The sequence below is a fragment of the Camelina sativa genome, chromosome 15 (assembly GCF_030686135.1).
Source record: "Camelina sativa cultivar CO46 ecotype springtype chromosome 15, ASM3068613v1".
Lineage (NCBI taxonomy): Eukaryota > Viridiplantae > Streptophyta > Magnoliopsida > Brassicales > Brassicaceae > Camelina > Camelina sativa.
Genome location: NC_141894.1, coordinates 22,852,817 through 22,880,521, shown reverse-complemented (window position 1 = coordinate 22,880,521; position 27,705 = coordinate 22,852,817). Strand labels below are relative to the sequence as shown.

Genomic DNA, 27,705 nt, shown 5'->3' with positions numbered 1-27,705 from the left:
CAACGGCAAAACATATATTTGGTCAATTAATAAACCCTTTTAAGTAATAAATTTTTAATTATATAATATTAGTATTTTCCATAAACATTAGTTGGCCACTCGTTTAAGGTATTTTGTCAATATTTTGGTGTATATTTGAAATTGTGAAGTCATAAGCTCATAATTCTTTGTCTGTACTTTATAAATATAATTACGATTATAGGTGTGAATATAACAAATTTGACGGCATTTGTTAGGCTTAGCCTCTATGTTTTCGAAGAGTATTCAAGTCTGTGACAATTATCTCCATTCTCATTAGTTTTAGTGAATTTTTTATGACAGTTCAGAAATTTTAAAAAGGTTTCGAGACAACAATATTAACAGACAAGGCAAGAAGAAAAAAGGGATAATAAACTAATAGATTGTTCTCCATGAATTTCACAAATCAATAGAAATCAATTCGTCTTTACTTCCATCAAATGATCTGATCATTCTCCTGCAACGCTTACCGTTAGATCCTTGCTTTAAGCCAAGGGCAGTCAAAATGCTTGGCAAATTTATTGCATCGATAAACCATCTCTGTTTGATGTCTTCTTGCTTCACTTTCTCCAAGCTTGGCACTTTCTCTTCAAACAGATTACAAAGCTCCTTGAACTGTGTCGTTTGAAGCCCCTCGCTTCATGGATCAGCCGCTTCATGGATCAGCGAGAAGGCCTAAGCACTTCATCACCATCACTACATATTCTCTGAAAAGACCATCATCATCATCGTCATAATCTTCGCGTTTGATCGAAGTTTGAAAGTCGAGATCTTTGCTCTGCTTCTCAGAAACACATTGTTGGTGCTGAAGAAGAGGCCACAACTTGGAGACAAATGCTTGAGCAAAAAAAACCATCTGAAAAGACAGATGACAAAGATTTGATCATACCAAACAAAGGGAAAGAAAAAGAAGTGAACTGGTTGCATTTTGACAATGAACTCTTATTCTCCATGGTTATAAAGCTATAAAAATGGTTCTCAGTCATAACTTGATGAAAATGAACTCTTCTACTCTATGGTTAATCAATTTTCGCCACCGAGTTGAAAAATTGACTGAAGAAACATTTCTTATAAAAGCAAAAGAGATAGTAATTACTAATCTTTGTATTTGAGACATCTGCTCACTAATAAAGTTATTAGAAAAGATGGAGACTATGTACTAACTTACAATTTAAAGTTGAAACGATGTTTCAGTCCAAGAAATGAGGTGTCGTCGAGCAAATGTGGTATCTCCAGTCATTCTAAACCTATTTGGATCTTTAAATTACAGAAGAAGAAAAATGATTTAACAAATTTCATCAAATAAGAAATTAGTGATATGTATTGCATGTAGTTTAGTAGTAGAAAATACAGAATCTCACTGTTTGCTGCTAGATACTCTACTCTTTGAGTCTCTTTCTCCCACGATTTCCATTTCCTCATCTACATGTATTACGTTTATAAAAGTTTATAAGTAAAACATAGTAAAAAAATTATGTTATAAGATATATTTATGAATTTTGCACTTGTTTTATCGAAGGCGATTTGACTAATGAGATTCTTTTCTCAATTAGCCACATCAAAGAACTGTAAAAGTAGTCGCTGAAAACTACCTAAGACCGGACCCTCACAAACGTAGACATTTATTAAATTCTCTATTGCCTAAAGTAAGTCAGCTAACAATTTTGGAGTTTCTGCATAATCAAAACACACACATTCATTCAAATGGAAATTAGGCAAAAACGTATCTAAATATATATGTTACCCATGAACGAAATTAGTTGTTCCATCAAGAGGACAAACAATTCAAGTTTGTTCATCAGTTAGTTCTGTCACACCGAGTGCAGCAGTAGTTTCTCCTCCAATATGCTAATTCCATAGCAAAACTCTCATGATAAGGCGGAGCTAACAACAAAAGGGGAATTCAACAGAGAAAGAATAATCACCTTGTGGTTGGGAAAAGCTGCTTGAGAGGATTAAAGACGAAATCTTCAAATCATCATCGGTCTCTGTCACCAAATCCACCAAAAACAACAATTTCATGAACCAAAGAAGATGAATTTAAAACAAAAAATTGACACTCAATGATTAGAAGTAGTCATTCTCACTGAAACAAGTATTTATTTGGTGGTGTGGATAATGAATGTATGCAATGGTGAGATATGAATGAATGGATGGTAAGGTGTTTCAATTCCCCTTATGCAGTTGCAGTATAAGAGGTGTCAATCCTATCTGAGTGTTTGTGAACAATTAAGACATGCATATGAGACTAAGTCAAGCCAAATGTAAAGGATGTTTGTCACTAACAATCCTATGATGAAAATGTAAAATGCAGAAAGTAAAACTACAAGAACTAAGAGCTAAATGCAAATGAAACAGAATAATTATAGCAGTTATAAAACAAGAACAGAAATAGAAACTATTGTAATGCAAGAAATGAACTAATGCAAGGCAAGTAATGAACAGGAAGCTAAGTGAATGCAACAGAAATGAAACTAGAATGAAACAGAGACAACTACAAAGCATAAACAAGAATTATGGGGAAGAACTCGAGCAAGCACTCGATCGAGTGTAGATCGAGTGCAGGGTCGAGCTGGACTAAACGCAAAAACAGAGCAACACAATAAAAACAGAGCAATGCAAAAACGTATCAAACAACAAGCTAGCAGCAGGATTAAGACTTAAAAATCAATAAACAAAGAAGGCCTTGAGGAGGGATTCATGGGCTGAACTAATCATTGTGGTTATCTAACTTGGTCAACAAACCTCAAACAGCTTTGAGCTAATCTCTAGACATATAAATCTAAGACAAGTTTCATCCACTCTCATGGCAAGAAACAATCAAACCTATGCATCTCTAGACTTGTTCTCACAAAGTAAAGAATCTACACAAGCAGGCATTAAGCAATACATCTCAAACCAAACAAGACCTCTAATCTCTTAGCAAGCCTAATGGTAAGCTCTAGATCTAGCCTTATCTATGCTCCTTAAACATTGGTGTGATGCTAAGATGCTTGAAATCAAACCCTACCTTCTCAGATATAGGATCAGCATTAAGAACATCTAGCCTAGAAGAGATCTACAACAATCAAGCTTGACCAAATCAAACAAACAACAAGATCAATCCAGCCTAACCCATCCTCAAGATCCTAGAGAACTACTCACAAGAACACATGATGAACAAAGTCAAAAACCCAGAAAAATACGAAACTTGCATCATTAGAAAGATGAAACAAAGATCTACAATATTGGAGAAAGAATCAAACTCGAATTCTCTATATTAAGAAAGTTATGAAACTAACAATATTGAAGAATTTAGTCTTTTCTCCTTAAAAACAAGTACAAGATCTAAGAAAAATAAAAATGCAAAAGGAATAATTCCCAAAAAGGTAAAAACTAGGTTTAGAGAATATCTAAAAAGCTGGACTCTTTTGGTGGCAGCAGGTGCAAGGCTTTATATAGGAGAGGGAGTGGAAGCCCTAAAAATACTAAAGACAAAATAGTCAACGGCTCGGTCAACTCGACCTGTGCTCGGTCAACTCGACCTGTGCTCGGTCGAGTGGCAGGTCGAGCTGGCTTCTCTCGTGCATCCTCCACTCGGTCGAGTCCTCCTCAGCACACGGTCGAGTGTCTGGTCGAGTGTGCAGTCGAGTTGGACTCCGGACCTTGGTTCTTCAGCCTTAACTCTCTTTCTTTCTCTTCATGCACTACAGGAAATGTGGGTATGAATAGCGGCCGTTAAACGCTATGAGTTTACAATTATAGCGTTTCCTAAAACGCTCTGAGATCGCCCGTTATAGTAGGTCGGACACTTTTATTAGCGGATTGCCGGTTTGCTATAGTTAACTATACAACGATAGCGTTGTCTTCTGTGCAATTGTTAATATTTATAATAACATGATACAAATGCTATTAAAACTCATTAATTTGATTTTACCTATAGCAAAAATAGCAAATGTTTCGTGTTATTAGTTTGTTTTTAAATTATTCAAAATTTATTTATTAAAATGAATTACGAATTATTTATTATTTAAAATAAAATATTTGTAAAAAAAACCAATTAAAGTTAATACAAAATATATAAATATATATAAATGTTCAGAAAACCATAACAAAATTCATTGTTTACAAAAACCACAAACACCTATCAATCTACCACTAACAAGCCTTCACAATCATCCCTAACATAAACACTATCATCATCACAAGCTTCATCATCCAAATCATCAACTTCTTGGACAGGCAAAGGTGCAACACCTAAATCCTCTTCTATTTCCAACTCATGATAGCCTCTAGGTGGTGCTCTCATAACAACATACCAATTTGAATTATCATCTTCCCTAGAATAGAAAACCTGTTTTGCTTGAGAAGGTAGAATGAATGGATCTTTCAAATAGGCTGTTTGGTTCAAATAAAGGTTGACAAGAGTGAAACCATCTTCCTCCTTCACACCATTCCCTGTGTTGGCCCAATTGCATCTAAACAGCGGCACTTTGAACATGTGATAGTCCATAAGTAAAATCTCTTTTATCACTCCATAATATGTAAGCATATCAGCCACTTGCCTCATATCTCGAGCACTTGATCTACACATGCTAAATGCTTCATAAGTTACTCCACTGTTTTGTGTCTTCCGCTTAACCGCATCTGTGTGAAACCGTTGCCCATTAATGATAAATCCTTTATGTGCTAAAGCAACATTTCTTGGTCCAAATGCCAACCACCTTATCTCCTTAGAATGACTAATTGTTGAGTCTGAATGAACCTGCCACAATAAAATTCCAACCTTGATCATCAAGCTGAAGTACTGAAATGATAATCACGAAGACCAGTCATCAAGATACAACTTAAGCTAACCCGTCACTATGCAAAACGTGATCATGTAACTAACAATCAGTGGCAAGAAAACTAGTCATCCAGCTACAAGCTAAGCTAACCATTCATCAAGCTACAAGATAAGCTAACAATCTGGTCCAAGAAGACCAGCCATCAAGCTACAAGATAAGCTAACAAGTCATCAAGCAAAACATTATCATGAACCTAACAAGCTAATCAATCAATTTAACAGCTGTATAACAAATAATCAAGAAGACAAGTTGCATCTGGAAACCTTTATTTTAAGCCATTGTGCAAACTGCTCAGTATGTTTTTTCCATAACAAAGTTTCATTTTTAGCACATCGAGCATCATTAGCTTGTAATTCTTCTAAATGCATCATGATTTTACATTAAACAACAGTTTTGAGAATGAAATTATAATAATAATTAGTAGATGAAACATAATGGGTTACCTCTTACTCAATATAAGGATCCAAAGATGCCATGTTCATTAGCACATAGCGATGTGCAGTGTCTCTATCTTTATCTGATAGGGTAACTTCTATACCCTTCTGCAGAGGTCGACCTTCAACCATGCTTCTATCAGTCTCAATATCTTCATTGCGATTAACTGTTTCTTGAACTGGTACTGATTCTTTAAGGAACTCTAAACAAAATGCAACACATTCTCCAGCTAAATACCCCTCCGCCATACATGCTTCTGGCCTTGCATGATTCTTAACAAAACCTTTAAGTATTTTCATGTACCTATAACTCAGTCAAGAAATGAATATTAGTTGAACATAATTGCAGTAAATACATATATTTAAGCAAATGAGTACATCTAACCTTTCGAAGGGATACATCCAGCGGAAGTGTACTGGTCCTCCCAAACGTGCCTCTTTTGATAGATGAATTGGAAGGTGGAACATAATATCAAAAAGGGATGGAGGGAAGAAGCACTCCAGTTGACACATTGTTTCCACAAACTCTGTCTCCATTGTCATTAGTTTCTCCGGGTCGATGATGCGTTGACACAACCTGTTGAAGTAACTGCATAATCTAGTAATGGCAATCCTAGGACCCTTATGTAACAACCCTCTTAATGCAGCTGGTAACAAGTTCTGTACTAGGACATGATGATCATGCGACTTTAAACTACCTATATTTGGAGGGTTAACTGAAACACTATTCGCAATATTACCACAATAACCATCAGGACCTCTAAACTTAGATAACCTTTGGCAGAAAATGGTCTTTTCTTTCTTGGATAACCAGTAGGCTGCTGGATGTAAGTATGTTTTCTTTCCCCTTACCTCTGTGTGCAAGTGATTTCTGATTCCAATATCTTCTAAGTCTTTTCTTTCTTTCAAACCATCTTTGGACTTAGCACTTTGCATCAAGATAGACAATATAGCATCTGACACATTTTTTTCTACGTGCATAACATCAATATTATGACGAACATGCAAATCCTAACATATTAAGCAATAAACTGTTAGGCTAGCTTATTCAAATCCAACAATAAGAGAATATAGTTCAATTACTTTACTTTACCTTCCAGTAATGTAGTTCAAAGAATATTGATCTCTTCTTCCACCGCCATAGATCATTTGATTCTTCTCACTCTTCTTCTTGATCCACTTCATCATCTTCCAACTCAGTTCTTTTTCTTTTAATTTCCTTGTGTAGAGGTTTTCCAAAATCATTCCTAAAAGCCTGTAGTGTCTCATATATTTCAGCGCCAGTTTGTATCCTTTGGGCATTCCCTTCCTCAACAGTGTTGTCAAACCAAGCTTTTTTATATTTGTAACGATGGCCAGGCGGTAGTCTCTTTTTATTCCCCATATAGACAAACTTACGGCTAAACTTAAGCCATCTGGAATGTGTATCTTTTCCACATACATTGCAGGCTTGTTTCCCCTTCACTTTACATCCAGACAATGTTCCTAAGGCTGGATAGTCACTGATACTCCAAAGCACCATGACTCTAAGCATGAAATTCTCCTTCGCAAATGAGTCATAGACTTCAACACCCTCAGTCCACAAATCTTTTAAATCGTCTATCAGTGGTGCCAAGTAAACATCTATGTTATTCCCAGGAGCTGTTGAACCAGGGATCAACAAAGTCAACATTATATTTTCAGCCTTCATACACATAGTCGGAGGCGTGTTATAGTTCACCAACAACACTGGCCATGTGCTGTGATTGGTGTTTTGCATACCGAAAGGGTTAACCCCATCTGTAGAAATTCCAAGTCGAAGATTCCTCAGCAGCAAAGTCTGGCCATGTAGCATTCACTTGTGCCCATGATATAGAATCAACGGGGTGTCGCATTGTACCATCTTCAGTGCCATTGGTATAGTGCCACCGCAAATCTTCAGCCATCTTTTTTGATCTAAACATCCTCCTAAATCTGTCTTTGATTGGAAAATATCTAAGGACATTTGCTGGAATCCCAACCTTTATCTCATTACTGTGCTTATCCTTCTCCCATCTTGAAACTTTGCATCTTGGACAGCTATCTAACTTCTCAAACTCCTTCCTATATAGTATGCAATCATTCTTGCAAGCATGAATATTTTCGTATCCGAAACCAAATATCTTCAGAAATTATTTTTATTGCAGCTAAACTCTTCGGAAGTACATTGTCTTCAGGAAGCATGTCCTGAATTAAATCCAACAGCTGATCAAAGTAGTTCTCTGACACACCACTCTTAACCTTGAATCTGTAAAGTCCCATAATTGCTGAAACCTTTGTGTATTTGATACAATCAGAGTACAATGGAGTTTCAGCTTCTCTTAACTTTTTCCTAAACTCAGTTTCCTCTACTGCTTCACCGTCGTTTGCCTCTAATGCTTCATCATTATTACTCTGATTTGGTTCACCTTCACCCATAGAGAATGCTGTCTTAACCAAGTCAAATGCCTCTGTTTCATGTTGAGGACCACTGTCTTCTGTAGATGCTCTTTTTTCACCATGAATACTCCAACAAGAAATCTTATACTTCTTATCCATACCCCTTATCACTAGATTTCAACAATTTCATACATTGCGGCAATCTCTACATGGGTATAGCATTTAAGATAGATTGCCCAATCTTCTTGCTGATGAATTGGCAAATTCCGTTGCTCCTTCTAAGTACTCGATGCTATTCCTACATCGAAAAGAATTTAGATTTTTTTGAAATGAAAATTGGAAAAGAATTTAGATTTTCATTTGGCAACAAAAATAATTGAATTTACTGTATACCTTGGCAGTGAAATCCATGTCTTATCCATTTGGTCACGATGGAGATGGATCCGTTCTGAAACGATTTGGTGAACACAAAGGAAGAGTTGGGGAAGTTTTGGTAAACCCTAAAGATGAGTTGTTGTAACATCCGCAAACCAGATTTTGTGATTTTGGAAGGAGTGTCGATCGACACCCTTGTGGCATCGATCGACACCACTAATTTCTGGGTTCGACCGGTTTGATTTAATTGTCGATTGGTTCGGTTTGGTTCAATTAAATCCCTAAATCGTGTTATAAGCGTCTAAGGACGATTTTAAGGGTTTTTGGGAAGTGTTCAGTCGCCGCTTAGTGAGAAAAAGAGAGAGTCAGAGAGAAAACGTTCCTGAGATTTTTTTGGGCTTGTTCTTGGTGATTTTGGAGAGATCTGAGGCTGTAGGAGGGTTAGCTGTTGCTGGAATCGAAGGGGAAGCTTCTGGAGGTGTTGCTTTCCACGTTTTTCAATCCAATCTTCCTGTTCTTGAGGTGAGTGCTTGACCATGGTTGATCTAAGCATGAGATCTCTCTTGTTTGAGTGTTTTCCTTGCTGTTTGTGTTGTTTTGTTGCTTGGGTTCGTTGTTTGTGTGATTTCTAGTGAATTTCGAGATGGTTAGACTTGATTGGAGTCGATTTTGGGTTGATTGGAGTCGGAGTTCGTCGCTGGGTTTCGCGCGGATCGTGTCTGCAGAGGAGGCATCGATCGATACCACTTTTGAGGAGCATCGGTCGACACCGTTTTGAGTAGCATCGATGGTTACCGTCTGAGGAGCATCGGTCGGCACTTGTTCTTGAAGCATCGGTCGACGCCGACATAGCATCGGTCGACACCGGTCTTATCTGAGACTTGTTTTCCTGGTTTGATGTATTGTTGTGTGTTGTTTGTTTTGCTTAAACTTGAGGGTCTCATATGCTTGTGTGTATAACCCAGTAGATGGGAGGACGGCCTCACTAAGTATTTATGATAATACTTACGCATCTCAATTGTTGTTTGTGGTGTGCAGGTAAAGGAAAAGTGTGATCGTGGAATCAAGGGCTATGAGGAGGAGGATGTTCTAGAGGCTTGATTGATTGTGGTCTAGCTGTTGTTAGGTTGCTAGATTAAGTCAATGGAACAATGTAGGATGTTAGCTTTTGGTTATTTTCTTTATTTGGATTATGTTGCTATTGAGTATTGGTTTATTGATGTTGGAATTCTTTTGGTTTAATGGAATTTGTTTTGCTTGGTTTTCCGCGGATATTGATTGTTGTTAGGATGTTAGTGGGTATGGGACCACTAGTAAATTAAGGTATTAAAAAAAAAAAAAAACGGGAAGGGTTGTTTCATTTTGGTATCAGAGCCCTTACGGTTCTAGGTCTAGGGTTCATTGTGCTTTTGCTGTGATGTTTAGGATTCCATGCTATAATTGATTGTGTGATTGGCAATTGTGTGTGGCATGAAGTCCTAGAACATCCTCTTCGAGCCTGATTGTGGTTCCACGGTAAGTTGTGTTTTTGTGTATTAGAATTATTGTTTGCTTAGCCTTCTGTTCTTGGATGATACAGATGGTTAGAAGTGAGGATGCTGTTGGTCGCGGTCGTGGTCGTGGTCGTGGGCGTGGTCGTGGTCGTGGTCGGGGACGAGGTCAGGTTCCTGAGGCTAGTGTGAGTGTGACCCAGAGCATGGCGAGTGAGGAGGTGGCGGAGTCACAGGTTCATCCTAGTGTGTCTGGAGACCAGGCTGGTTTGGGTGACGGCAGGGCGGATGGGCCCGGTGTCGGTCACGGTGTTGCCCCGGGTGTGAGGGTTGCAGCTGGGGGTGCTCCGAGCAGGGAGGATGTCTTGATGGACTTGCTTGCTCAGGTAGCTCAGGCTTTACAGCGACTTCCAGCAGTTGTGCCGCCAGTGGTTGGTGGGCAGGATCCAGTAGTGCCGCCAGTGGTTGGTGGGCAGGATCCAGTAGTGCCGCCAGTGGTGGTGGACATGTTCCAGTGGTGCAGCCTGCAGCGGGTTTGCAGGCAGGTGTGCAGCCGGGGGCCGAGGTAGTGGATGCTCAGTATGTTCGGATGATGGAGCAGCTGCGGCATGTGGGAGCAGGGTATTTCTCAGGAAGTACTGATCCAAGTGTAGCGGATGAGTGGAGAGAGCGGATGGAGGATATTTTCCTTTCGCTTAGGTGTCCCGACCGGTACAGGGTGGATCTGGCAGTGTTTTACTTGTCAGGAGATGCACGTGTGTGGTGGAGGTCGGTGACAGCACGGAGGGTGCAGCAGGGTATGTCTTGGGGAGATTTTGTGGGGGAGTTTAACTCCAAGTATTTTCCTCAGGAGGCACTTGATTGCATGGAGGCACGGTTCTTGGGGTTGACTCAGGGAGACCGTACAGTGCGGGAGCTGGATGCAGAGTTCAGTCGGCTTGTGGGGTATGCAGGCAGGCCATGGGAGCCAGAGGCGGCTCAGGTGCGGAGGTTTTTGTTGGCTCTGCGGGATGATTTGAGGACTCGGTGCAGAGTGAGGAGCTATACTACGAGAGCGGAGTTGGTTGAGGTTGCAGCTGGGATAGAGGATGACTTGAGGTCACAGGTGGTAGTGGTCGGTTCTTCAGTGCAGCCACAACAGTCTCAGCCGCTTTCTGTTCCTAGCAAGGGCGGGAAGCTTGCGCAGGGGCAGAAACGGAAGTTTGATGTTATGCCGAGGTCGAGGCACGGGGGTGCGAGATGCTTTGGGTGTGGTAGTAGAGACCACAAGGTGACTAGCTGTCCACAGAGGGGTGAGCAGCGGACAGTGACAGAGCAGCGGGCGGTGACGGAGCCGCGGACAGATACTCGAGTGTGTTACTACTGCAGAGAGACGGGGCATATCAAGCCTCGTTGCCCCAAGTTGCAGCAGAGGGCAGTAGCAGTGTTGCAGGCTGGAGCTCAGCCAGGGGTGCAGCAGGGTGTGCAGCACGGTGTGCAGCCGGTGGTTGGATTGAGCCGACGACTCAGGTGTACTCGACCCAGGAGCCCGGTGGCACTAGTGCAGGAGCGATCACAGGTATAACTTCTGAGATTCGAACTTAGTCAATTCAATAGTTCAGTTTATATTTGTTTTTGCTCGTGGTCAAGTGTTAGGTTCTCAACACATGAGATTTGTGTAGGGACCTTGTTGGTGGGCGGGTTTAAGTCCCATGTTATGTTTGATTCTGGAGCTTCTCATAGCTTCATTACTCCAGAGTGTGCCGAGAGTGCGGGTATCAGAGGGGATTCTGGAGAGCGTTCAGGAGTTGTCAGAGTTGCGGGAGGCAAGTTCCTGAGGGTTATTGGACGAGCTGGAGGAGTTGATATTCAGATCGCAGGGGAGTCGTGGCCAGCGGATTTGCTTATCAGCCCAGTGGAGTTGTATGATGTCATTCTTTGTATGGATTGGTTGCATCGGTATAAGGTGCATTTGGACTGCTATCGGGGTAGAGTGGAGTTTGAGCGCCCAGGAGGGAAGTTGGTGTTTCAGGGTATTAGACCGACTTCGGGGAGTCTCGTGATCTCAGCCGTTCAGGCAGGGAAGATGATCGAGAAGGGCCGTGACGCTTATCTGGTTACTATATCTATGCCAGAGTCAGTGGGGAAGTCTACGGTTAGCGGTATTCCGGTTGTGGAGGACTTTGAGGATGTGTTCCAGTCATTGCAGGGATTACCACCATCTCGGTCGGATCCTTTTACTATTGAGCTGGAACCGGGGACGATGCCGTTATCCAAGGCTCCTTACAGGATGGCTCCAGCAGAGATGGCAGAGCTGAAGAAGCAGTTGGAAGATTTGTTGAGCAAGGGTTTTATCCGTCCTAGTTGTTCACCGTGGGGAGCTCTGGTGCTGTTCGTTAAGAAGAAGGATGGGAGTTTTCGGTTGTGTATTGACTATCGGGGTTTGAACCGAGTGACTGTGAAGAACAAGTACCCTCTCCCGAGGATTGATGAGTTGTTGGATCAGTTGAGGGGTGCTACTTGGTTCTCCAAGATCGATTTGGCATGAGGATATCATCAGATTCCTATACATGAGGCAGATGTGAGGAAGACAGCCTTCAGGACGAGATATGGGCACTACGAGTTTGTGGTGATGCCGTTTGGGTTGACAAACCCGCCAGCTGCGTTTATGAGATTGATGAACAGCGTGTTCCAGGAGTTTCTGGACGTGTCAGTCATCATTTTCATCGACGACATCCTGGTATATTCTAAGAGTCCTGAGGAGCATGCAGTACATTTGAGAGCAGTGTTGGAGAAGCTGAGGGAGCAGAAGTTGTTTGCTAAGCTGAGTAAGTGCAGTTTCTGGCAGCGTGAGATGGGGTTCTTGGGTCATATTGTTTCAGCTGAGGGAGTTTCAGTGGATCCAGAGAAGATTCAGTCCATCAGGGAGTGGCCGAGGCCGCAGAGTGCCACTGAGATTCGGAGTTTCCTGGGGTTAGCAGGTTACTACAGGAGGTTTGTTTGGAGTTTTGCGAGTATGGCTCAGCCGATGACTAAGCTTACAGGGAAGGATGTTCCATTTGTATGGTCACCGGAGTGTGAGGCAAGTTTTGCAAGTCTCAAGCAGATGTTGACTACCACGCCGGTGTTAGCACTGCCTGAGCAGGACGAGCCTTCTGTTGTGTATACAGATGCTTCTAGAGTGGGGTTGGGTTGTGTACTTATGCAGCAGGGGAAGGTTATAGCTTATGCTTCGCGGCAGTTGCGGAAGCATGAAGCTAATTATCCTACTCATGATTTGGAGATGGCAGCAGTGATCTTTGCTCTTAAGATTTGGAGATCCTATCTGTATGGTGGGAAGGTACAGGTATTTACAGATCACAAGAGTCTGAAGTACATTTTTACTCAGCCTGAGCTGAATTTGAGGCAGAGGCGTTGGATGGAGTTGGTAGCGGATTATGATCTGGATATAGCTTACCATCCTGGTAAAGCTAATTTGGTTGCGGATGCCTTGAGTCGGAAGCGGGTGGCTTCGGCTCAGGAGCAGGATATGGAGGCATTGGTAGGTGAGATTAGTGCATTGAGTTTGTGTGCTATCTCACAGGAACCTTTGGGTTTGGAGGCAGCTGATAGAGCGGACTTGTTGAGCAGAGTGAGGATTGCTCAGGAGAGCGATGAGGGGCTGATGAATGCCTCTAAGGCTGCAGGTGCAGAGTATCAGGTTTCTGCTAATGGTACTATCCTTGTGCATGGTCGGATCTGTGTGCCCAAGGGTGAGGATTTGAGGCAGGAGATACTGAGAGAGGCTCATTCGAGCAAGTTCTCTATTCATCCAGGGGCGACCAAGATGTACCGTGATCTCAAGCGGTATTATCACTGGGTCGGGATGAAGAAGGACGTAGCTGACTGGGTGGCGAAGTGTGATACTTGCCAGCTGGTGAAGGCAGAGCATCAGGTTCCTGGTGGTTTACTACAGAGTTTGCCTATTCCTGAGTGGAAGTGGGATTTGATCATGATGGACTTCGTGGTAGGTTTACCTGTGTCGAGGACGTTTGATGCTATTTGGGTCATTATGGACCGTTTGACTAAGTCTGCACATTTTCTGGCCATCAAGAAAACTGATGGAGCAGCGGTTTTGGCCAAGAAGTATGTGAGGGAGATAGTCAGATTGTACGGGGTGCCTGCTAGTATTGTGTCTGATAGAGATTCCAAGTTCACTTCGGTGTTCTGGAGGGCGTTTCAGGCAGAGATGGGCACGAAGGTGCATATGAGTACAGCCTATCATCCTCAGACAGACAGCCAGTCAGAGAGGACGATCCAGATTTTAGAGGATTTATTGAGGATGTGTGTGCTGGATTGGGGTGGTCATTGGGCGGATCACTTGAGCTTGGTGGAGTTTGCTTATAACAACAGCTACCAGGCTAGTATTGGGATGGCTCCTTATGAGGCTTTCTATGGGAGGCCGTGTCGTACACCGTTGTGTTGGACTCAGGTGGGGGAGAGGAGCATATTTGGTGCAGATTTTGTTCAGGAGACCTCGGAGAAGATCCGGGTTCTGAGGCTGAACATGAAGGAGGCTCAGGATCGACAGAAGAGTTATGCTGATAGGAGGAAAAAGGATCTTGAGTTTCAGGTTGGTGATAGAGTGTACCTCAAGATGGCCATGTTGCGGGGTCCAAACAGGTAACTGATAGAGACTAAGTTGAGTCCGAGGTACATGGGACCGTTCAGAGTAGTTGAGCGGGTGGGACCAGTGGCATACCGGTTGGAGTTGCCTGAGGTTATGCGTGCGTTCCACAAGGTATTTCATGTGTCGATGCTGAGGAAGTGTCTTCACGAGGGTGATCAGTTGTTAGCTAAGATTCCTGAGGATCTTCAGCCTAACATGACTTTAGAGGCGAGACCATTGAGGGTGCTCGAGAGGAGAGTCAAGGAACTTCGGAAGAAGAAGATTCCTTTGATGAGAGTCCTGTGGGACTGTGACGGAGTAGAGGAGCAGACTTGGGAGCCCGAGGCGAGGATGAAGGCAAGGTTTAAGAAGTGGTTTGAGAAGCAGACCGCGACTTGAGCTTGTCTAGCCGGGTCCGAGTTGTAGTCCGTGGCTGGAGCGGGTACGGAGTATTCCAGCCCATCTCTCTTGATATTTGGTCGCTTAGGGGTGGTTGGTTGTGCGACTAAGTATCAAGATGAGGTGGTGCTCGGGATGCGGGTTGTTGGCTCCGGTTGTTGTATTTTTGGGTTTTTTTCTGATGAAATTTTGTTGAGATTGTAACGATTATGACATTTTGAGAATAATAAGATGAGTATTTTTCCTTATGTTTGACTGTTTTTGTCATGGGGAAAAGAGAAATAACTCGGGTTTCTATTTTTGGAAAGTTTCCATGAATAGAAGTTTCCACAAAAGGAAATTTTCAAGAATTAGAAAGTTTCTAAAAGAGGAAAGGTTTGTGGAAATGTTGAGGTAGATCTAGCCGGGAGATACTCGTTGGCATCAGTATTTGTTTTTCTCAAGGCCGTGCGGGCCTAACTCACGTGATACCGATAGCTCGATGGACTTTGTGGCCAGAGAGTGGGAGTGGTATGTTGCTTCGGATGACGATCCGAGAGCGCGCTTGAGGGTGACGACCCAAGAGCGGGATATGTGAGGCTCCCTGGATACCGTAGCTGCGAGCCGAGGCTCGGCAGTGAGTCGGTATGTCTCGAGGGTTGCGACCCAAGAGCGGGGGGAGTGTGTGTGTGAGTGACTTCCTGGATGCCGTAGCTTAAGGCGGTTGGCATGATAGCGAGCCGGCATGATTCGTTGGTTGCGACCACGGACGGGGGAAGCACTGAGTTGTGAGCAAATAGTGTTATGATGCGAGTATATTGGCTAGAGGGAGACCTCGAGGGTCAGTCAGAGGTGTGCGGGCTGTTGCGACAGTGGCACGGGAAACCTTGACTGATGGTGTTTAGTCCGGTCTGGGGACGTGCGGGCCGTGATGGCGGTGGCACGGAGGTCCTTGGCAGATGGACGGTATTGCGGGATTTGGGGACGAATCCATATTGGTGGGGGAGAATTGTAACATCCGCGAACCAGATTTTGTGATTTTGGAAGGAGTGTCGATCGACACCCTTGTGGCATCGATCGACACCACTAATTTCTGGGTTCGACCGGTTTGATTTAATTGTCGATTGGTTCGGTTTGGTTCAATTAAATCCCTAAATCGTGTTATAAGCGTCTAAGGACGATTTTAAGGGTTTTTGGGAAGTGTTCAGTCGCCGCTTAGTGAGAAAAAGAGAGAGTCAGAGAGAAAACGCTCCTGAGATTTTTCTGGGCTTGTTCTTGGTGATTTTGGAGAGATCTGAGGCTGTAGGAGGGTTAGCTGTTGCTGGAATCGAAGGGGAAGCTTCTGGAGGTGTTGCTTTCCACGTTTTTCAATCCAATCTTCCTGTTCTTGAGGTGAGTGCTTGACCATGGTTGATCTAAGCATGAGATCTCTCTTGTTTGAGTGTTTTCCTTGCTGTTTGTGTTGTTTTGTTGCTTGGGTTCGTTGTTTGTGTGATTTCTAGTGAATTCCGAGATGGTTAGACTTGATTGGAGTCGATTTTGGGTTGATTGGAGTCGGAGTTCGTCGCTGGGTTTCGCGCGGATCGTGTCTGCAGAGGAGGCATCGATCGATACCACTTTTGAGGAGCATCGGTCGACACCGTTTTGAGTAGCATCGATGGTTACCGTCTGAGGAGCATCGGTCGGCACTTGTTCTTGAAGCATCGGTCGACGCCGACATAGCATCGGTCGACACCGGTCTTATCCGAGACTTGTTTTCCTGGTTTGATGTATTGTTGTGTGTTGTTTGTTTTGCTTAAACTTGAGGGTCTCATATGCTTGTGTGTATAACCCAGTAGATGGGAGGACGGCCTCACTAAGTATTTATGATAATACTTACGCATCTCAATTGTTGTTTGTGGTGTGCAGGTAAAGGAAAAGTGTGATCGTGGAATAAAGGGCTATGAGGAGGAGGATGTTCTAGAGGCTTGATTGATTGTGGTCTAGCTGTTGTTAGGTTGCTAGATTAAGTCAATGGAACATTGTAGGATGTTAGCTTTTGGTTATTTTCTTTATTTGGATTATGTTGCTATTGAGTATTGGTTTATTGATGTTGGAATTCTTTTGGTTTAATGGAATTTGTTTTGCTTGGTTTTCCGCGGATATTGATTGTTGTTAGGATGTTAGTGGGTATGGGACCACTAGTAAATTAAGGTATTAAAAAAAAAAAAAAACGGGAAGGGTTGTTTCAGTTGTGTTCTGTAAGCTTGCGATCTCAGAGGTTAGTCACCATTGGCTAAGAACAATAATGGCTCAGATCAAAGTTAGCTAGACAGATCAACGGTGTAGGTTTCGCCAGGATTGCAATCTCGGAGGTTACTGCTTATTGGCTAAGAACAATTAACGGGTAGATCAAAGTTAGCAAGACATATCAACGGTGTACATTAATCGCGTCTACAATAAGAAAGGACGGCTGAGATCATAGTCGGCGTTATCTAACGGTGTAGGATTCATCCTATAATCTGGGAGGTTACTTCTCATTGGTTAAGAGTTGTTTTTTCATTTTAAATCCGAAAATTATCATATAAAATAAATTACTTTTTTTAAAATATATCAATATAAGTATTTCAATGTTTAGAATATTATTTCTTATAATTATAAATTTTATAATTAAGAACAATCAATATAAGTTAGTATTCCAACACTAAGTCTTAGTTTAGGGTTTAGGGTATAGGGTTAGGGTTAGGGTTTAGGGTTTAGACTTTGGAGTTTAGTGTTTATGTTTTATACTTTAGGATTTAGAAATTTAACTATAATGTTTGAGGTTTAGAGTTTTGATTTTATGTTTATGACTATAGAGCACAAAGGAAGCACAACAATACAAATTTTTAGCAATCCGGTTTAGACATAACCGGTTTAATTTAGACATAATTGAAACATGTTTAATTTAGACATAATCGATGTAATTTAAACATGTTTAATTTAAACATGTCCAAACCGGTTTAATTTTCGAAATTTTCAGCACCGATTTAATTTAGACATCTCCAAACCGGTTTAATTTCGAAATTTCCAGCACTGGTTTAATTAGCAAAACCGGTTTAATTTTGAAATTTCCAGCACTGGTTTAATTAGCCAAACCGGTTTAATTTTTGAAATTTCCAGCACTGGTTTAATTAGCCAAACCGGTTTAGTTTTTGAAATTTCCAGCACTGGTTTAATTAGCCAAACCGGTTTAATTTTCGAAATTCCAACAATTGCTAATCAGTCATTAACCAAAATACAAATTCATTACAATACAAATTCCAACAATTGCTAATCAGTCATTAATCAAAATAAAAATTCATTACAATACAAATAAAAATTCCAACAATTGCAAAATCCCATCCATTCACACAAACTTTATTTTATCATTTGGCCATGCTACAACTGAACCTATTGCATCAGAAATGTATTCAATCTCTGAATTTGGCCTCCAGACCTTTGCATTACCAATCTTAGCCACTTCAACCGAGACCTTGCTTGCATTTGGACCTATGGGTACATGATGGCACGTCTCGTTCGGATCTGTTGAAACTGCTCTTCCTTGAGCTACCTTACGTCCAGAGTTGCTGCAATCTAAAAGATAACACTTCTGCTTTGGACTTCTGGTGGAACTATTGCTGCCTGGACTCTACAACTTAAACCAAATAATACAAGCAAGTTCCAACATAAATGAAAGTTCCAACATCAATCAACAGACAAATTAACAAATGAAATAACTTAATTTCAATAACATACCGTGACTTTAGGTAGTGTTGCATCTGTAGTGGTTGCAGCCGTGACGTCAATCTTTAGGACTGGCCATGCGATTTTCTCGTTAATTGCATCACCAATTAAAGTAGCTTCAGTAGGTGGCCTCCACAAATGAGCATTATCATTGAAAACCTTCACAACTTCAATACAAACAGCACTTGGACCTAGAGGTATATTGTTAACCTTCTTTTTGGAGTTAGTTGAGCACACAACACCTTCAGCAATAACCTGATCGTCTTCATTAGTCCAATCATATATTTTACATCTTCGAGTTTCACCTTTCTTATTTTGCTAAAATGTAGACAAATAATGATTAGAGATATATCACTTCACCACAAGAAAAGAAGATTTGACAACTTTACCATGGATACGACTGGATCCGTATACAAAAGCACCTTGTCCATTGGCCAAGGTATTTTTCATCCCACAGCTTCCTCAAGATATAGCACATCGGTTGTAGGCCTCCAGAGAGAAGCTTCTGAGCTTAGTGCTGACTTAACAAGGACAGCCATTGCATTAGGATCAATTGGTATATTACCAATTTTGTACATCGGTTCAACAGAACATAATTCTCCTTCACCAACAACTACATCTCCTGATTGAATCCAATCACATATTTGTGCTCTAGCTCCTTTTTTGAATCCACCAATACTCTCGGATGTTTCAGTATCACCATTACTTTTCTGAAACAAGGAGAAGGAATTCGTAAATGTCTTAAAACCAAACCAATTGACCGAACAATAACGAAATGGATTACCTTCTTTCCAGCTAAGTCTCGGATAATGCCCTTTAACTCTTCAATCTCACTTTCCATTTTTGCCATCTTTGCGTCTCTAGATTGCAGAAATGCTAACTTAGTAGCCGTAATCCCTCTACCAAACCCCCTAACTCGTCCAGGTTTGTCTTTTCCCAAAATCTTGCTCACAGCATCTTCCCTTATGTTATCAGCAGTTGATGTAGAGTCCATTTGACTATCAAGTGATTGTATTTGTTCCTGATACAAACATTTAAACACAAGAAAACTCAGAGTGATTATCAAGTGATTGTAATTATACACACATTTAATTATACACAATATAATAAGTTCCAGAATTCTTACAATAGTCTCAGCAAATTGAGGCTTCACAGGTCTACCATCAGCGTGAGTGTGTCCCGCAATCCATACCTTACTCCTCGTCATTTTACTTGGGTCTCTACTCTTTTTTTTCTATATAAAGTACATAAATATCTCAGTACCATTTTATTCTAACAAGATATACAAAATATATAGATATTTGACCATTACTATTACCATATCATCAGCTAAACGAAGCATTCCTTTGTGGCTGGTGGTGTGAAGAATCTGATTTTGTTTCATCTTCCTGTACTTGTTACTTATTTCCTACATTATAAATATCAGTGTGATTAAATCTATCAGACATGACATATAAACAAGAAAGTTACTTAGTTGTAGATAACTAACCGTGAAAGCTGAGTTAGTCTTGCTCCTAACCCAAGAGTTCCACACTTGAATGGATGGGATGTTACTGGGTTTTAAATCTATTCTCTTTGCAGCAGTCTTCGCAGCTCGTACTTTTGATAATAGCCTTGACTTCTAAGCCCTCCAGATATTTCCCATTTGCTTCAAGATAACAACTCTCTGCCATTCTTCTTGCAAGTTAAACCTCCCCTGCATCACATACAACAAGCAAATGTCAAACATGTTTCATATCTGTTCAACAAAAAATAGTTGCATATAAATGTATACCTGAATTTCTTCCCACATTGCTTGTTTAGTAACTGCATCAACTTTCCTCCAATCAGAAATTGTAACCGGAACGTGTTCCCTCACAAGGACACCAAGAAAAGATGATAATGTTATTGAACCAGGTCCAACATGATCACCAAAGTCAGTGAAAGTAACTGAAACATTTTCATTAGGATTTTCAGCCACTTTACGCATCTTTGTTGGTCCTCTTTTTTTTCTTTCTTTCACTCTTTCCTCCGGTACCTGAATTCCTTCATCAGTGTTGCTAGGAATCGCATTATCTTGACCACTGCCAACTCCATCTTCTTCCATATTGGCAGCTTCTTCCATATTACCAGCTTCTTCTTCATCCTCCTGTTGTTCTTGTCCAATCAAACAAGCTTCTGCTTCTATCTCAGAATCTTTTTCTCATCTTCAGACATTACTTTCTCAGTCTGATCAGCCTCCGGTGTTACATCTTTCTCTAAACCCTTCTCATAATCTTCTATCTCATCTTCAGACATTGCTTTCTCAGTCTGATCAGCATCCGGTGTTACATCTTTCTCATTATCCTTCTCAAAATCTTCTTTCTCATCATCAGACATTGCTTTCTCAATCTGATCAGCATCAGGTGTTACATCTTTGTCATTACCCTTCTTAGAATCTTCTTTCTCACCTTCAGACATTGCTTGCAGTGTAACATCTTCTACCTCATCATCTTGAGCAGCCACTTTCTTGCTTCTCTTAGCCACTTTCTTTGCTTTTCTTTTCTTATTCACCTTTAGTGTTGCTGCTGGAGCAACTTGTGCTGTTATCTCTTCTACCTCCAAGCCTTGATTACGTCTACTACGACGAGGACCAACTTGACCTCCTCCTCTTGTCTTCGCCATTTCTGAAAATGATAAATGAAGAACAATTTCAATCATAAAATCGAAACCCAAAAATCATAATCAAAACAGAAAGTCAAAATTGAAACAAGAAATGTGCCAAACTTCGACATGCATGTTCACCGAAACTAAGAATCAAAACCCAAAATCAAAATCGATACCCAAAATCACAAACTTCCGCATCAATGTTCACACAACCCAAGAATTGGAACCCCAAATGAAAATCGTTTTCCATTCCAACGAACAAATAAGCTACAATTGAATGAAGACATACCTATTGAAGATTCCAGGGATATTGTGAGAAATCGCGTTGAGAGACTGAGAAATCGAGTGATATAAAGTGCGAATTAGAGGGAGAGACTGAGAAAGCGAGTGATATTGAGAGAAATCGAGTGAGAGTGATATCGAAAGAGATCAAGAACTTGTCGATCTGAACTGATACGATGGTGGCAAAAAAATGAGAAATGACTTTTCGGTTTTCTTTTATTTTGCCTTAGACAAAAATTAGTTTTTTCCCTCTTACCATTTTCAATAGCGGGATAATAAAGATCTCGAACCAAAAAATAGTCCCGCGTCACATTCATTATACTGCTTAAATAATTTGTAGCGTTTACAATATACAAAACGTTATCTTTAAATCACGATTCAGTCAAACATAGCATATACAAACAAAACTCTATCTTCTAGTGCTATCAATACCCACATTTCCTGTAGTGATGATTGCTTCACTTCTCCTCAGCATTGCTTCCATGCTCCTTAAGCTCCAAAATCACCTGTTTATGCATGAAAAGATGCAAATGCAATGCAAATAATCTCTAATGCATGATTGGTCCTAAAGATATTAAATAATGATCAAAATGGATAACAAAAGATGCAAAAGATGTGAATATACTAAGGGAAAACAAGGTAAAATATATGAACATCAACACCCCCAAACTTAGTCTTTGCTTGCCCTCAAGCAAATAATCAAGACATAAGAAGGTAGGTGAGGTTTGAAAGTGGGATCTCAGCTCCTAAAGCTTGCAAATAGACCATCTAGAATCAATGTCCAAGTTACTAATACTATGATGCAAGTTGAATGAGCTGTTCTTAAAGATTTTAGACAAGCATATCACAACCTTTACTGAATTGAGCCTAAGATATCCACATGCATTCAAATCAACCATTTCCTTTAACATTCATTAATCAAGAACATGAATCAATTCTATGCAATGCTTAAACTCATTTGGCTTGGAGATAAAAGGCTTTGAGACAATGATGGTCTCTTTTTAGAGTGGGGCTTGTCAATATCAAGGTTCTCTCATGAAAATGGATTGAGCTTTAGAAGAATGCTAAAGGTAAGAACACCTAGACACATACAAGAATAAAACCTTGTCTACCCAAAGGCACCCAAAGTGTTTATCCTAGCAATCTAAACCCAAATGATCCTAGTGCTACCCTTTAACTTCTTCTTTTCTCTTTCACCCTTTTCTCGTTTGGTTTTCAAGTCTTAGGAGAGGTTTCTTAATTGATCTTACTAGTGGGATGGGGGATTCTTACTTATTTTCTATGGTTCTATTTTCTTCTTATTCTTAAGACATATAAGCTTTTTGCTAGACTTTTATTTTCTTTCTTTTCCTTTCTTTAGCTAGAACCAACTTCAATGATTTTTTTACTTCCCATCCTTTCACTAGACTTTGCTTAAACACATTCTCCTCTTAAAGACTCTACCCTTTTTCTTTCTCTTTTTCCTCTTTTCTTTTCATAACATCCAAGACCCAAACCCAACAAGTGAACCACCTAGTCCTATCTAGTTTGAAAAATGCAAACTAGAACTACACAAGGTCTTACTCTTGTCAGTTCTAACCTAACACTTTCTACCAAGCTCAATCCTAAAAATTGGCCTCACACACACACAAGAATAAATATGGCTTGAAAGAAGGGTTGGTTTAGGGGTAGGGGAAACTGATTCTTAATGAGGAAATCAGCTACTTGGATCAACAAGAGTGGTAAAAAGGAGAAAGATGATCCAAATATGTATATTGTATCCATGAGTTTAAAGCAATGCACACATTGATAATTATAAGTCAATATTAGGTTCTTATAAGTAGGAAATGGCTTCAAATCACAACATTCTTCAAATTAGACCAAATACAATGCAGGAATTCAAGGCTTGGTTCAATCTTATGCTTCTAACCACTCAACTAGCATCAAAGTACTATTAACTTGGGCATTGATCCTAGTCTAGTGAATAAGCAAGCTAACAAGGCAAAACTCATCATAGATCCCTAATGCAAATATTATACAATCCTACATGAAACATGCTAAACAAGATCCTAATATGCAACGCAAACTACATGAACACTCTATTTTTATAAAGATTTTTTCAAAATTTTTCAAATTTTTATGGTTTTTCTATGCCTTAGATGCTTATGCAAATACTAACATGTTGATGCTAAAAATTTGAAATAAGAACACAGAACACAATGTCAAATGCTATCTCAAACCCTCCCCCAAACTTAAATCACACAGTCCCCTGTGTGAAAGAAATTTGTAAGAGGATTCAAGACTAAAAACAAAACTAAACAAAATATGAAATGCAATGATATATACAAGTAGAGGTGATAGTGGTACCTTAGGGATTGTGGAAGAAGTTGTCCACATCCATCTACATGCTGTCATAGGAGTAGTTGGGGTCTTGTTGGTGACTTGGAGATGGAGATTGGGGCAGCTCGACGATGGCGATCGACCGTGACTCAGTCGAGTGCGTGTCCGAGTGGGGGGGTCGAGCTGGACCGCTTGTGTCAAAATTCTGAGCCTACTGCTGGTAGAACTGCTGGTAAAGAGCTGGATCCATGAAGTATTGAGGTGGGATGGGAGGGTAACTTGGATAACCTGGATAAGCAGCTGGAGGTGGGAAGCCATAGGGTGATCTGGGCTGGAACTCGGCCGAGTGCATTTGGGGTGCTCGAGTGACCCGGTCGAGTGCCTCGAAAATTGTTGTTCTCGGGTACTTGAGCTCCTCTTCCTCTGATTTGGCTCATACATTGAAGCTCTAGCTCGTTCCACAGGGTTTGCAACTCTTGAAAGTGCTCTAGTTGAGCTACTTCTCCTCAAAGGGCTTGATGGTGTAGGTGAAGAATTCCCACTCTTCAACTCAGCGATCTCCTTCTTTACGCCCTTGATAGACTTAGCCATGTTGGTCACCTTCTTCTTCAGCTTATCAAACCTCTTCCCATGCCACTTGCTCCACTTTTGCAAAAGTGTCAACCTCTTGCTATTCTCCCTCACTCCTCTACTATCCCTTGGGTTGGGCTCATAATCCTCAAAATAAAACTGCTCCTCCCTATCAGCTACTTGTGCATTCCCAGCTTCCTCAACTCTAGCTTGAACTACTCCATCAAACAAGTGCTCCTAAGCTGGCCAAAAGTCAATGTTGTCTCCTTCTTGAATGGTGGTGAGCTCTTGGTTAGGCAAGATGAATTGCTTTTTCCCAAGTGTTGGAAGCTCAAAGTTGAAGATGTGATTCCCTTGATGCATCTCCTTGGCTAGGATTAGAGTAGAGGTGAGGTAGCTTGAGTCAATCCATCTTGGTGAGACCCTTTCTCCTCTAAGTGGAACCTTGGCAGCTTGTAGAATTGGAGTAATGATGCCTCCAATGGTTAGTGCTCCTCTTGATCCTTTGTTCTCCAACTTGCCTACCCAACTTCTCAAGTAAACCATGTGGTCTATGAGCACCATTGCTAGGTCAGTCTCCACAGTGCTCCCAAGGATGATGGTTCCATCTCTTGCCTTGAGGATGATCCCATTGAGAGCCATGTCAATCATCTTAAGCTCTCCCTCATTGATATTCCCAGTTTCCTTCCTTGCAAAGAAGGTGTTGGCAAGAGCTTTGTGGAAGTACCTTAGGACTGGGCTCCTTATCCTTGAACTCTTGGAATTGGAGGATGAGTAGAGTTTGTTGTCCCCAATGGTTTCCCAAACAGCATAGAGTTCTTCTCTTGGAATCATCAAACCCCTATTGCTCCCAACCTCAAATCCAAACACATTTTCTATCTTCTTCATTGAAAGATCATACCTCTTCCCCTTGATTGTGAAAGCAATGTGACCAGCTCCAAACTCAGCATCTTTCCTTGCATATGTAGTCAGCTTGACAGTGGCTAGGAACTCACAACTTTCTTCTTTGTAGCCCTCCATGCAAAGCCCCATGAACTTGGTTAAGTTACTCTTCTCAAAGAGATACTCCATATCTTCATCAATGGCAAGCTTCTCTATGGTTTCCTTGTGTGGATACCTAGTCCCCAGGAACTCCATTCTCATGAAAGCATTATAAAGCTGCCTCTTTGACAACCCACAAGATTCTGCTTCTCCATCATCCTCTAACTCTTCTTCTTCACTTTCTTCCTCACTCTCATTTTCACTCTCCTCTTGTTCAACCTCAACTGCTGGCCTCTTCCCTTTGGCCTTGTGTCTCCTCATGAATTCATTGAGAGCTGGCTCCTTTTCCTCCTCACTTTCAGTCCTCTCAGGATCTTCCTCAACTGACTCTCTCCTTGGACACGGCATCTGGCTCGACCGGCTGCTCGAACCACCACTCGGTCGAGTGCATGATCGAGTGGGGCGTCGAGTTGTCTTTCTAGCTTCTCCTCTTGATTCAAGGCCAGCATCACGACATTCCATGGAGCTTGCAGCGGTTTGTTGAGAATTCCTGGTGATCTTTGAAGACATTTTCAAAAAGATCTGAAGGGAATAGACTCAAACCTCAAAGTTAATAGGTTAGTGACCCAAAAACTTGAAAGAACAAAGCTTGACCAAAAGATGAACTTGAGAGAGATTTTTAAACTTGAATTTAGTTGTTTTAAGCAAATGAGAGAGTGTGAGAGGTATAATCTCGTGCAAGCTCTATACAAAGAAGCTAAGGGGACAAGGAGACAAGGGTGGAGCGTCCATACCACTCAAATTTGAATTGGGAATCTTTGACCTGCTTTTAGCTGCCACTCGACCCCACACTCGACCGTACACGGTCGAGCACCTTGACCAAATTTTGAAATTTCAAAATTTTTCTTCTTTGTCTTCCCTCCACTCGATCGTTCTAGCGATTTGAAGATCAAATGGGCCTTAGTTCCTTTCCAACTCGGTCGAGTACCTCTCGTGGGCTGGTCGAGTGGGCTTGCGTTTCTCCTTGGCCAAGTCCAAATCTCCCCTTACCCATCTACATTTTCACTAAAAGGCCTGTCCAACGCAAACATAAAAGAAAACACATCAAAACTACTAAGAAAATAAAGCATATTTACAAAGGATACCTTAGGGACTTCCTCCCTAGTGAGATTGTTTAGAGTCACTAAGCTTGACTTTGGTTTCCTTCTTAGACTTGTTCTAGATACCAAGGAGGTGATGAAATCCTCCCTGGAACCTCTTTGTCACTGTGAAGTTGATCCTTGATCACCTCACCCTTAACACACAAACCATACTTCTTCTTGATTTTGAGCCTTGGTCTTGCTTTCCTCAAAGACCTCTTGTTCAGCTTAACTTGGAGATCCTCAACCATACTAGTCAGCTCTTGAACTGACCTCTTAAGCTTTTCCACAGAATCCTTTTGAAGTGAGAGCTCAGCCTTTGGAGTTGCTTTATCACTTAAGACCTCTTGACCACCTTTGTCCTTAATAGTAAAAGGCTGATCATCAATGGTAGGAAGGTTGGTTGGGTTATAGACGTTGAACTTCATAACTATACCCTCAGCAATATTCAAGGTCACAAGACCTTCCTTGACATCAATGACTGCTCTAACAATGGCTAAGAATGGCCTCCCAAGGATGATTGGATCTTCAGGTTCCTTGTCCATCTCCAATAGCACAAAATCTGTATGAACCCTTGCCTTTCCTATCTTGATTGGGACATTCTCCAACCTTACAACTACTTCTCTGTTTGACCCATCAGCTAGGCATACATGGAAGTTGGTAAATTTGAAATCAGTTCTCCCAAGCTTTTGAGCTATGGAGTATGGCATCACACTAGTTGAACCTCCCAAATCACGAAGGCATTGGTTGTAGTGAAGGTAACTGATTGTACAAGGCAGATAGAATGGCCCTGGATTCTTAAGCTTAATTGGGATAATCGCTCCGCCAAGGTTCTCAAGATCCTTCTCATCTTGAGCTTGAGCCTTCTTCTTTGACAAATCAAGCAAAAAATCTCTATAGAGAGGATAAGGTTCATACTTTTCCAAGGTAGGTCCTCTCTCCTCTTCTTGATAAGCAATGATGATCTCTTGAATGGCCATCACTTCCTCTTGTTTCTCAACCACAACCTCTTCCTTCAAAGCTTTCTCATCCTCTTGTTGCTTAGCCATCATCTCCTTTTTCTCAATTATTTCCCTTAATTCCTTAATCCTCTGTGCTTTGAAACATCCTGGGAATGGTAGAGGTGGCTTGTAAGCAGGAGGAATGTACTTGGCAGGTTTAACAGCTCCTGATCCTTCAGCTCGATCGACCACTCGATCAGGCACTCGGTCGAGTGCTGGCTCGAGTACCTGGTCGAGTGCAATGGTGGATTCAGATTTCTTTGCACAAACTTCACTCAAAGCTTCAATAACTGACCAATCCTCCCCATCTTGAACATCACTGTCGTCAGTGACTTCCTCATCAGAGATATGGATGGCTTTTGCAGTGAACTCCCTTGGATTTTGAACAGCTTTTCCAGGGAGTTGGTTGGGTTTAGGAGCTGAAGTAGAGGCAATGTTACTCTCTATATACTTCACTCTAGAGCTGAGTCCTTCAAACTTCATGTTAAGATCATTGCTG

At 41.3% G+C, this 27,705-nt stretch overlaps 3 pseudogenes; all 3 read right to left on the bottom strand.

The window, feature by feature from the left end:
- Positions 1 to 331: 331 nt before the first annotated feature.
- Positions 332 to 1,054, bottom strand: LOC104748639 (putative calcium-binding protein CML46 pseudogene; annotated as a pseudogene).
- Positions 1,055 to 4,302: 3,248 nt separating this feature from the next.
- Positions 4,303 to 8,097, bottom strand: LOC147926937 (uncharacterized; annotated as a pseudogene).
- A 9,815-nt stretch (positions 8,098 to 17,912) lies between these two features.
- LOC147926936 (uncharacterized) lies at positions 17,913 to 20,932 on the bottom strand (annotated as a pseudogene).
- Between the last annotated feature and the right edge of the window lie 6,773 nt (positions 20,933 to 27,705).